This window comes from Schistocerca nitens, chromosome 1 (genome assembly GCF_023898315.1).
Source record: "Schistocerca nitens isolate TAMUIC-IGC-003100 chromosome 1, iqSchNite1.1, whole genome shotgun sequence".
NCBI classification, from domain to species: domain Eukaryota; kingdom Metazoa; phylum Arthropoda; class Insecta; order Orthoptera; family Acrididae; genus Schistocerca; species Schistocerca nitens.
In genome coordinates, this window is record NC_064614.1 from 378,629,542 (window position 1) to 378,642,241 (window position 12,700).

General features: G+C 44.3%; 1 non-coding gene across 1 annotated transcript; it reads right to left on the reverse strand.

The window, feature by feature from the left end:
* Nucleotides 1–2,728: 2,728 nt before the first annotated feature.
* Nucleotides 2,729–2,801, reverse strand: Trnat-cgu (transfer RNA threonine (anticodon CGU)). Its single transcript has one exon. It is a non-coding gene; the product is annotated as a tRNA-Thr (tRNA).
* Nucleotides 2,802–12,700: the final 9,899 nt, after the last annotated feature.

Sequence of the window (12,700 nt, forward strand, 5' to 3'; positions counted from 1 at the left end):
AGAACACAGAAATATAACCACAGATTACCAGTTCTCTTACTTCTCCCCTCTTTTGTGTAAGGGCCTTCCATAGATTTGTTCTGCTATTACTTTTAGTACTTCTTAATTTCATTCTATATCTTCCTATTCATATTTTAACATGTCCAAATAACTTACAAGAAAGCAGTCGAGTGACGTCTTCGACAACCACTCAATGGAACGGTTTGAGTTTGGCGAATGTCTGCCTAACGGTGCCTGCCATCATCTGTATTGTGAACAGTGAGGTAGAGAGGATACTGTGTTACGATGAACACCTCGTCATTTTTATGGCACAAATGAAACGTGAGACCCCTATGCATGACAACTGAACCCTCGGTGGACCGGGCTAGGTCAACCAGAAAAAACTGACAGCGTTGATGGTTCACACCGCCATGAGAAATTCTCATTTCAGCCTTGAAAATGACAAGGGTTTTCACCAGATGAAATATAGGAGCTTTTAATCTTTTCTGTAGACTGAGGAGCGAGCAGCAGATTCCCCATTCCACCCATCTATGTCACAAGAAATACGTACAGGCTGAAGCTTATTCCTACTCTTTGAAGCACGCTTTTTGAATCAGCAAAGACACAGTACGCGGGCACAGCCCAGGGGAATGTTTATTTTCCACTAAATGCCTTACCATAGTGTAGAAATACAGAAAGTGGTAACAAACATAGACTATTTGATCAAATTATTCTGATATTTCTATGGAATGTGTACCTCTCCACTAGGCGTCACGAGAAACGGAACTGTCAGTAAGTAGGGGAGGAGTATTACGCTGTCAGCAGAGAAGAAGTAAAGGCAGAAAGGGCCAATCAGGACAGCTCAGTGTATTCGAATGTGGACCAGTCCTTGTAAATCATCTGAGTAATAAACCCATTACTGAAATTTCAGTACTTCTACGGTTGCCCATATTGACTCTTGGTAATGCAGTTGTGAAGTAGAAATACGAAGGAACAAACAGTTAAACCAAGACCAGCAAAGTCTCATGTGACGACGGAGAGCGACCGTCGAGAATTGCTGCGTGCGGTTGTGAATAATAGCATGAATCAGTGGAAGCAGTAGCTCATGAGTTCCAAAGTGATACCAATAGCATAGGTGCCACAATGATTGCGTAGGGAGTTAAAAAAGAATGTGGTACAATAGTCGAGCACATGCTCATATGTCACACATTTCTGTAGTCATTATTATACGATGCTATAGGTGGCGTAAGGAACGACGCGTCTCGACAATGGACGACTGGAAACGAATGATTTGGAATGATGATTCGCAATATGTCCTGAGGCATAACGATAGAGGGGTTTGGCGAATTCTGGTAAAGCAGTACCTGCTATCATACGTATTGCCATCGGTGAAGTGCAGAGGAGACGGTTTCAAGGTATGGCAATGACTTCATGGTTAGTATATTGTCTCCTTGTTGCACTCAATAAAATGCTAAATGTGGAACGATAGGAACAGATTTTGCAGCATTGTTAATTGCGAGACACAGTTAGGAGACGGTGATTGTTTGTAGCCGCGTGATTAAGCACCATGTCACAAACCATCATCTCTGAAGTGATGTTTTGTGGATAATAACATTCCTAAAATGGACTGTGTGCCTAGAGTTCCGATGTGAACCCTGTGGAACACCTTTGAGACGAGTCGGAACGCCTACTACGTGAGCCATTGATCTTGCACCATTCAGATACTTTACAGCAAGTGTCCCTAAAGAAATTCATGCATTCATAAAGACGACTGGTGGACATACCTGTATTAAGTTAATAGGTGTACAGACTCTTTTGATCGGACAGCGTAACTAGTGCAAGAGATATACACGAAAAGAACCTGCGTAAATCACAGCACATTACACTGAACTACTAGACAAGAGGTTGATTGTTAGTTATCCTGTATGGTAGTTGAAGCATTCTTCCGGAAAGATTAGTTGCCCCACCAAATGCGCTGCTCACTCTCTCAGTTTACAGAGACTACATCCGCATACATTTCCTTAAGCTTTCTGTACATTTGATACGTTGGGAGAAGCTTAATTTTAATACATTTTAACGTTTCAAAGATCTCTGCCTCTTCTCTGGATGCCTTTAGAGTTCGGAATTGGCCTACACAGGGTATGAAAGATGACTGCTTACAACGTACCACAGTAGGGTAGGGGAAGTGGAGATTAACTGCCGGCCCCTGGTGGCCGAGCGGTTCTAGGCGCTTCAGTCTGGAACCGCGCCATCGTTACGGTGGCAGGTTCGAATCCGGCCTCGGGCATGGATGTGTGTGATGTCCTTAGGTTAGTTAGGTTTAAGTAGTTCTAAGTTCTGGGGGACTGATGACCTGAGATGTTAAGTCCCATAGTGCTCAGAGCAATTTTTTTTGGAAAGGAACTGTTTGACACTGGACACGAGCGGTCTGTCAATCCGGGCAACAACCTCAAATTGGCCCACAAATACCAGCCAAGCTATTGCGCATGCGTTCCACGATCGATTCTGAATATCCTGTCACCATGTTACGCTACCACTTTAAGTCAGTCAGATTTTTGAAATTTTTCCTTCCTCAACAATAGCGATTTAAACATCCTCTTGAGGGTAATGAAAGAAAATTATTATTTAAAAACTAATTATGTTTATAATTCGACCGAAACTTAACCTTAACACACACAGAAGACTCGTAGTAAGAATATCATAAAAGAAAGAGATTTTGATCGAAGCAGACGAAATGAATTAAAATTTGTGCTGCGGCCGGGGCTCGAACCCGGGTGATTCTGCTTACGAGGCAGAAATGCTAACCATTACACCACCGCAGTAGGACGGTCGTCATTAATGCATGAACTGCCTAAGCTGAGTGCCCTCCCCAACAGAAATTTCAGTTCATTTTTCCCTTATGTATTGACGTCTACTTCGATCAGTATTGTAGATAATAAAAAGAGACTTAAATGTTTCAGGGAAACATTTAACTATAAGATCTATAAGATTACCAATGAGACAAGGACGTCCCATTATGTCCAATGCTGGTGTGCTTGCCAATATCGGAGAGCTCTGGCAGAAGTGACAATATGTAGGGGAAAAATGAAGTTTGTGTTAGGAGGGCAATCAGCTTAGGTAGTTCGTGCAGCAATGTTGACCATCGTACTGCGGTGGTGTAATGGTTAACATTTCTGCCTAGCAAGCAAGAACACCCGCGTTCGAGTTGCTGCCTGCACGGTAGCTCAGCGTGTTCGGTCAGAGAGCTGGTTGACCTCTGTAATAAAAAAAAAATGGGTGAAAGGATCAACAACGAACTTGAACGGATGTCATGTGACGTCCGCAACGACCAAAAAAAAAAAAAGTTGTTCGGTCAGAGGGCTACGTGCTCTCTGTAATAAAAATAGTGAGTCAAGGCATCAACGATCAACTTGAACGGATGTCTTGTGACGTCCGCCAAGACCAAACGCAACGAACTATATCGAACAAAAGGAAAAAAAAAAGTCCGGAAAAAAGTCCCGACCGCCGCACAAATTTTAATTCTTTTCGCCTGCTTCGATCATTATCGTAGATAATAAAAAGGGACTTAAATGTCTCAGGGAAACATTTAATTATAAGAATGAGATTTGTTTGAGACTTCCGGGAATATTAGGATTGTGTGCCAGACCACGACTCGAACTCATGTCTTTTACTTTTCGACGACAAGTGCCCTACGGAATGAGCTACCCAAGCGCGATTCAGAAGCTGTCCTCACAGCTTGACTTTCGCCAGTACCTCTGATGAGTAATGACAGAAAAAAGGCTGTGAGGAGGGATCTTGAGTCGTGCTTGGGTCAGTCTGTAGAGCACTTGTACGCGAAAAGTAAAGGTCATTCGTTCGAGTCACTGTTCGCCCAAAGGTTCAATCTTCGCCAGGAAGTGTCACAATAAATCGTCTTGTTTATCTGGCCCTCTTCCTACAAAATTACTGTGTATTTTAGGGTTAAACTTATATCGAAATGTAAAGGTAATGTGAGGGACTGCTGTGGAGAAAGAAGGAGGAGGAGTAACATTGCGTCGACAATGAGGTCTTCAGAGACGAAATTGTTGTGGAGAAAAATAGCAGTGAGGTCACTTAATTTTGGTATTCAATATACCTCAAAGCCATTTTGAGCAATATAAGTTTTATAACTACTGTTACGATAAGTATATACAGGTTAATTTGAAATTCCTACTGCAGACTTGTAGGCGTTGTAGACGCGTCGTGACTAGCATCCGCCAGTGAAAGAAGGGGGCGATAGGATTAAAAAAGAGGCGGAACATACCAAAGACGCTCATTTTACACGTGTCTCCTAAAGACGATGTAAAAGTACGCTGTCTAAACTTCGTATTACAAAAACAATTGCACCCGTCTGGGCCGCGCGGCATTCAAAATGGGTCAAATGGCTCTGAGCACTATGGGACTTCACTTCTGAGGTCAACAGTCCCCTAGAACTTACAACTACTTAAACCTAACTAACCTAAGGACATCACACACATCCATGCCCGAGGCAGGATTCGAACCTGTGACCATAGCGGTCGCGCGGTTCCAGACTGTATCGCGCGGGATTAGCCGAGTAGTCTGGGGCGCTGCAGTCATGTACTGTGCGGCTGGTCTTGGCGGAGGTTAGAGTCCTCCCTAGGGCATGGGTGTGTGTGTTTGTCCTTAGGATAATTTAGCTTTAGTAGTGTGTAAGTTTAGGGACTGATGACCTAAGCAGTTAAGTTCCGTAAGATTTCACACCCTTTCTTTTCTTTTTTTTTTCTTTCCATCCGTCTGGACAGCCGACTACAGTGCAAACACAGTAGTGTAATGATATTCTATGACACTGTCGTTCGTCAATCGCTTTGCGTTTTCTCGAGTTGTCGTTTCTATGATTATTCATTTATTTATGGAGGCTGTTGTATTAAACTCCTTCATGCGGCGGCTTCTCCAGCTGCCTTGCGCGCAGATCACGCTTTAGGAAATCCCTGAGTGGGTCAGACAGCCGTGAGGACAAACGCCGGCGCCCGGCAGCCCGCGCGGGATATTGGCTCCGTGACAGGCGGGGGTGGTGAGTGGAGGGTTGGTGGCGGGACTGAGTGGGTGGGGAAGAGCGGCGGAGGAGCGTGGCGGCACTCGCTGTGGCGCGTCGCATATTGGACGCGGCGCCCGGGCCTTCCTTCCGGCCTGGCGAGTCGCACCCCCGGCTTCCGGCGATCAGCAGCGGTCTACGCGTCACGTCTCCGCTGATACACGCCAGCACCGGAGGATCGTAGCCCGCGCGTAACAGGGGATAAGGGAGCGCGCCCGCGCCGGCGCCGGCTGCGGTACACGACGCCGGGCGATCTAGAGTGACATGGCAACACCGATTTTTCCGCAGTCTCTCGATAAGGAAATGCAGCAGCCAGGGAGCTGTATTATACGTGTTACTCAGAAAGCAGAGTTGCGCGCACGTGATAAGACCATGTTATGCGACGTTAGCTCACCGCACAAAATATTGGCAACTCGTGAAACATCGTACAGGTCCGTTTGGGGCACTGTAGGTGATGTATAACTGTAAACGAGCGGTCGTGTGACCTTCCATCTCTCACATAAGTCTTGGCAGTTGAATCATGTGTATGTCCCATTCGGTTGTACGAGGGGCTTGGCCATTTTCTACTGAAAAAATGCTGAATTTGTTGCGGTACATCTATGATGATTCCGCCTCAGCCCCTACAGTTTCATGAAGTTTCGATAGGTGGCGGTGCTAAACGTAGCTTTCAAAATGGCGTCTGTAACAGAGGTGCGTTCCAAACAGAGAGCTGCCATTGAGTTTCTCTTGGTGGAAAACCAGGGCATCGAAGGTATTCGTGGGCGCTTGCGGAATGTCTAGGGAGACCTGGCAGCGAGCAGGAGTCGTTGGGCGAGGTGTTTGTCATCATCGCTACAAGGCCGCGCAAACCTGTTCGATTTCCCCCGTGCCGGCAGCCTCACACAACTGTGACATCTGCAGTGCTGGAAAGTATGAACAGTCTCTTTTCCGATGATCGACGGATCACAATAAAAGACCTTCCTCCTCAACTGGACGTGTCTGTTGATAGTGCTTACACACTGGTCCCCCAGATGGGCTAGTCAGATGTGTGTGCCCGCTGGGTTCGTCGCCGCCTAACAGAAGACCATAAAAGAGCAATGAAGGACCGTCTGTGCGGAATTGCTTGCGCGTTACGAGGCTGAGGGTCACCATTTTTTGCTGAACACCATCAAAACCGATGAAACACGAGTTCATCACTTCGAACTGGAAACAAAACGGCATTCCATAGAGTGGCGTCACACCACCTCTCTTCCGAAGAAGAAGCTCAGAGTGGGAACTTCCGCCGGCCGAAGTGGCCGTGCGGTTAAAGGCGCTGCAGTCTGGAACCGCAAGACCGCTACGGTCGCAGGTTCGAATCCTGCCTCGGGCATGGATGTTTGTGATGTCCTTAGGTTAGTTAGGTTTAACTAGTTCTAAGTTCTAGGGGACTAATGACCTCAGCAGTTGAGTCCCATAGTGCTCAGAGCCATTTGAACCATTTTTTGGGAACTTCCGCCGGTAAAATCATGGCGTCGGCCTTCCGGGAATCAGATGTCCACCCTCATCGTGCAACGCTCTAGTCTTTATGCCACCCTCAGGAAATGGTACAAACTACTTTAGAGTGTTCGTCGCTAAACAGATGCAAACGTACGTCTCCACGACAAGGTAAGACCTCACTGAGGTCTGGGCACCCAAGAGGGTGTCACTAAACTTCATTTGACTCTTCCTCCTGAGAGCTAACATCCCAAAGATGTTCGGGCTCACATGCGGTTCCTCCTCGACTAGGGGTTGAACCGCACGTGTCGCATTACACATCCTAAATTAGACACTTGTGACCCTTTGGTTAAATTGACTGGCCAATGGCAAGTTTGCGACATACAAAGTTAATATCACATATAACAACAGTAATAATTATATCGGGAGCAAAATTAACGACCCATAAATGATGTAGGACACACAATAATGATTTGGTTTGAACAATGTTTATTCAGGAAGCAAATTAATAGCGAAAGTGGTTATATTTAGAGTTACTGTTACACTCGAGCGCATATCCATTTGATACAGTTCCATCATTCACAATCTCAATACTTCACCTTGTTATTTACGCGAAAAGTTCACATGAGGCGCGCGGCTGCTCAACGCTCAGTGACAAAGTCCCTCGATACCACACAGCGCGAAGTTTTCTAAGTCGTTTCACTTCCTAGCTGCCTAAAGCGCTTTCGCGTCTCAATCCGAACTCTCTGCCCGTCCCCGGCCGCGTTTCCCGCGCGCCGAGTATCCTCGCTCAACTGACAAGGGCAGTTCCCTTTGCTGAAGCCATCCACCTGATTGTCTACGGCTTATTCTACATGATTTCACATTTTAACATATTTAAATAATCAAAGCTTGACCACTTTCACGTTCTAAATAAAGTAACAATAACATCTATTACGTAATAAACGTTAAAGTCTTGTACATAAAACCAATACAATTTCCTACTTAACTTTGAATGTCACGGCCAGCAGCCTTGCACCAATGTGCTTTCTGATAAATAAATCAAGAACAAAAGTGACTATTATGCGAAGTGGCCGTGCGGTTAAAGGCGCTGCAGTCTGGAACCGCAAGACCGCTACGGTCGCAGGTTCGAATCCTGCCTCGGGCATGGATGTTTGTGATGTCCTTAGGTTAGTTAGGTTTAACTAGTTCTAAGTTCTAGGGGACTAATGACCTCAGCAGTTGAGTCCCATAGTGCTCAGAGCCATTTGAACCATTTGACTATTATGCAATAAACTTTACAACAAATATTCCATTACCTAATGATTTAATAAGGTGTCATGCTGTCATCGTTTAATGTATTTTGTGTGGAGGAAATGATGATCTGACGCTTAACTGAAAATAATTTAAATTCACTATACCTTTTAAAAAATAAAGTTAATATTTACAACATTTTTCATTTTAATGATGCGCTTCTATATGAAATGTCGATCGTTAAGATCGACGAAAGCGTTCAGATTTGAGCATTCAGGTCTTCTTTACAAAACTTGTTAATTTCACTTTAACAGTAAATCCTAAACTATTATAGATATGATCAATATTCAACTTTTATTAGGATCACCATGAAAATTTATGAAGGATGGTAGATTAAAATTAGCGTGGCTTCATTCCCTGAATTACTACAGAACTAAATAGTTTTCATAAATGTTTCCCTTTATGGCGATCTTAGGAGCACCATATTTAACACTGCTACGTTTCTCTGACCACAAAAGGCTTCTATGGGGTTTCCCTATGACGTAGGTTCTCGTCTGTCTCACTCGCACACTACAGCACAATAGACGCTTGTGAATTTCCCCACTCCGTGGCGAATCTGCGCTCTTCGTGGCACACGGTCCTGGACGACAGGGTTCGTTTCACTTCTGAAAGGTGACTGTTTCGGCCATATACTTAAACGAGAGCGAAACGCTCGTTCACTCACATTCCTCATCCATCCTGCGGCTCAGACCGCGCACCTTCCGACTTCCACCTAATTGGCCCAATGAAGGATGCACTCTGGGAGGAAGGAGTACGCGGATGAGGGGTAGGTTACTGGTGCGGCAAGATGTTGACTCTGACGTCGACCAGCAGAGAGGTCACATGCGAGCATGCAGGCCCTGCCAAAAAGGTGGCCTAAGGCCGTCACATTGAACAGAGATTATGTTAAAAGATAGGCTTTTGTAGCCTAAAGGATGGGAAACAATATGGAGTATTCGAACCGTGAATGTAACCAACCTGCTTTCAGAAAATTCCTTATTGTACGTCCCTGGGATGCTACCAAGGCAGTTATATCTTTTGACATAAAGACGTAACGAAATGATAGAAAGAGCTATCGTCTTTGGACGCACCCATGATGAAACCGTCAATGAAGTTGACCGATTTGTTGCTGTAACACCGACTGTCCGTCGTGTCTACAAGGAAGGGTGTATCAATCGCACCGTGTAACGCGGTTAAAAATAATCTAACCGACAGGAACGGGAGACGACTATCATCGACTTTTCCACGAGAATCTGTTGCAAACCAAACAAAATTACTGCTGTCATTGAATTCAGATTCACGTCTACCAGTTTCCGACCGAGTATGACGAACACGTAGAGTCCAGCACCTTGCAAAATGGAATTGCTCAAAGTGGCACATATGGCTGCGCGGGTAAGGCTGCCCATCTTCAGTGGGTCGAACTACACAGAAACTCGCCATTAGCCAACTGGAGGAAGTTGGTGTCACCCGATGAGTCAGAATTTTTTTCTCTTTTCAAGCGAAGGCTGCTTAACGCACTATTAAGTCTGCTGAAGGCAATTCTTTTTCGGTATTTTGGATGAAATGTTCCGCACTGGCTGTAAAATACTTGTTGTTAAAGTCACTTGCGGTTTCACTTCAATTGAATACGCATTCTCAGGTGATCTGTACAAATTAATAAGGATCTTCTTTTTACAAAAAATTCTTAACAATGGTCAGGAGAAACAGTGATACTAAAAAGTAGTATTATATAGCAATATTTGCTCTCAGATTCTTTTAAGAATTCATAGCGGCAAGGGCCACTACCGATCGTTTACTTCGGGTTCTAAAGTAATAGAGCGCTAAAACCGGTGGTCCGTAGTTAAAATGAAGAGGATAACAGAACGTATAGAAATAAAAACATGGATAAAGATCGAACGGGCCAAACGGTGCTGTTTGCTAGTAACGCACCTAGACAGTTTCAGTGCATGAACCCGAAAAACGAGAAGAGTCTCAACGAGCCACAAGCAGGAAGGCGGATGAGCGGCAGCAGGCGAGTCAGTCGTGACCGCCCTGCAATGAGAAAGATGTTTACAGGTGGTGTCAGCGGCGATGGAAACAAAACCGCACCTATAGAAGGTGTGAAGGGTAGAGGACGGCTGTATGTGCGCCAACCACTAAAAAAAATATATAACACAGTATAGATGAGATCGAGTCCCGATTATAATAGTACTGAAACAGGACAATCAAAATGTAAAATATTAATAATGTGGTAATACAAGTTCCCTCTTTCAGAAACACGTTTTATAAAAATACTGAAAGTGGGTAGTTAAAATGAAAAATATTAAGTGGTAATAAAAATCCCGTATTTCTAAAACTGAAAATAACATGCTTTTTAAGCATATTAGATTCGAACGTGTCACTAGCATGAACAAACATAAGTGAGTACATGCGCATATAAGCATAAAATATGTAGAATTGTAAAATAACTTCCAGGGGAAATTAGTTTGTGAGAGATTTTAATTAACTTGCACTATTATTTAGAAATCAGACACGAACATTCATGAAAGTGGGATCTCACAACTAGCGTTGGGATAGCTTTAAGGAAAACACATGGAAGGTGGTCTCACATCTGTCATCATCTGTTGTTTCATGGAATACGCTTTATTACTCAAAAACAAAATTATCATTACAATTTTAAAAACTTGTTAAAAGAATCACAACTCTCACGATCTTAGAAAATCGAACAGCTTCAACGCATTAAAAAAACTTTAACAATTTATACCATTAAGAGCAGGGCTTGAAACTGAAAGTATACAGTTCCCTAAAAAACAGAAAAAGTCACGCCAACTGGTCGTGGCTGCAAGCGGGTTCAACATACCATTTTATCAAAAAAATGAGTTACAATACAGACATTACGTGTATTAACAATTTCCAAGCCTAGGTAACCGTTACACAGTTAGATAACACTCATCCAAATACAGAAAGAACCACATATCACGTCACTGATTGTAGCTGTTCGAAGGCCGCTGAACGCCATAATTTAAAAAAAGTCCCTCAAAACAGACAAACTGGGAACATACAAAATTTAAATATAAATTCCAATTGGTGCACTCGACACAAACATTGAAAATGACCCTAAAATAAAAATACAATTTCTCAAAACACAGGATAAGTTGGGAGACCATGCAATTAAAATGTGGCTCCCAACAGGAGAAACATTGACAATGACCTTTAATAAATATATAATTGCCCAGAATTCAAGATAAGCTGAGAGCTACAGCAGATGGCTAGCACAGCCAACAAGGAACGTGCAGCCAAGTTTCACAACGAGCGGAGCTACCTAATGACTGTGTATCAAGGTAAAGTTCGACAGTTTATGTTGATAAGTAACAAGCATTAAACATAACGCGCGGAGAAGTGGTAATAATAGTGCAAGGCTTAAACAAGTATCTAAAGAGGTATAGTGAGGTGGAAGCGCAGGTTGATCAAACGCACCTTTAACCTCCCTAGCTTATTAAATTCAAAAAGAGTAGACTACTGGTTCCCACTTAATCAGTGACACTCCGCTGTGGCATGCATCAAACGATGAACTTTACTTGAGCACCTACGACACGGCTGGGAGAGGAACTAGATGCCGGGGAACCCACACACCGTGCGACGACAGAAGTGCCGCCATGGCAAAAAGCAAACACGACTCTTCTCCGGGCCCAGAGAACAGGAACGTGTTGTCAGCCGCAAAAGCTACCTTACCCGCACACATCAAAATGGAACAGTAATTTTCGCGTATAAGTCTACACCCAAGAATGCCTAAGCAGTAGAAAATCTGAACCAATCGCGAAAGCGACTACCGAAAGTTACAAGCTTAATAGTCCTTGAAAGTACTATCATTCCTAAGTGAAAATATCAGCGCCTGATGAAGCAGTAACTTAAGCACTCTCATCTACAAAGGTTGCTTTGTCTGCCACACGGATTACGTAACAATTTAACTCACTGCATGTAACTTAACAGAGGGAATACTTCCACACTTGCAGGATATATGGCCTGAAACACAAGTCGCGGTCAGTAACTCTGACCGATGACCATGCACTCAATTATTCTTAGGCGCGTGAATATAAGGTCCAATTCCACGTAACACAGAGATGGCCTTACAGTATCAAGTTCTCAAAAATAAGAAAACAATAATTCCACTCAGTTGGGAAGGAGCCGTGACTCGCAGTATTCCAGCCGGGGCGTTATTGTCTCCAATCCGTAAAGGTGATCGTCGAGGTGCCGTAAAATTTAAGCTTGCAGAGAAGGCCGGGAACTTGCCGACGGGCCTGGACACGTCGTAAGTAGGTATCCCGCACCTCGCCACTACCAGTCCTCAAGCGGGCCGACAACGCCTGTCCGAGTTGATCACACGTTGCTTCTCGAGACTTGCACCGGACAGCAAGAAGCAACAATCTGACAGCCACGTGCCCTCCACCCAGGCCATTCTGGCCGGCCCGCCAAACCAACAACACAACACACACACATCGATCAAAGATCTTAGCTCGAGACACACGATCAGACCGATATCGGCAACCCAAGTAGTTACGGCAAGAAAGGAGCTCCATGCCGCCAAGATTAAAGCCGCCACGGCTCAAACAGCATGCACAGATTTACTCTAACGCACCATGTGAGCGGGCGATACCTGACATTTACGAAAGTAGTATTACCATTCAGAGAGAGGATAAGTGATGTGAAAGGCGACTTATAGCCTTAGATGACTCACTGTTAAGCAGATATTGATTCCCACTCTTAAACAAAGACGCCATCTTAAAGAAGGTCTAACTTTGCTCACGTGGATGCACAATTGCAATACGTTTCCTTCAGCAGCGCCTAAAAGGTCATACAACATGGAATTACATGGTGTGACATGTAGGCACGCAACACGTATGCGGCTTCTTTCTGAAATTTAAAGCGCGGGATTAGCCGAGCGGTGTA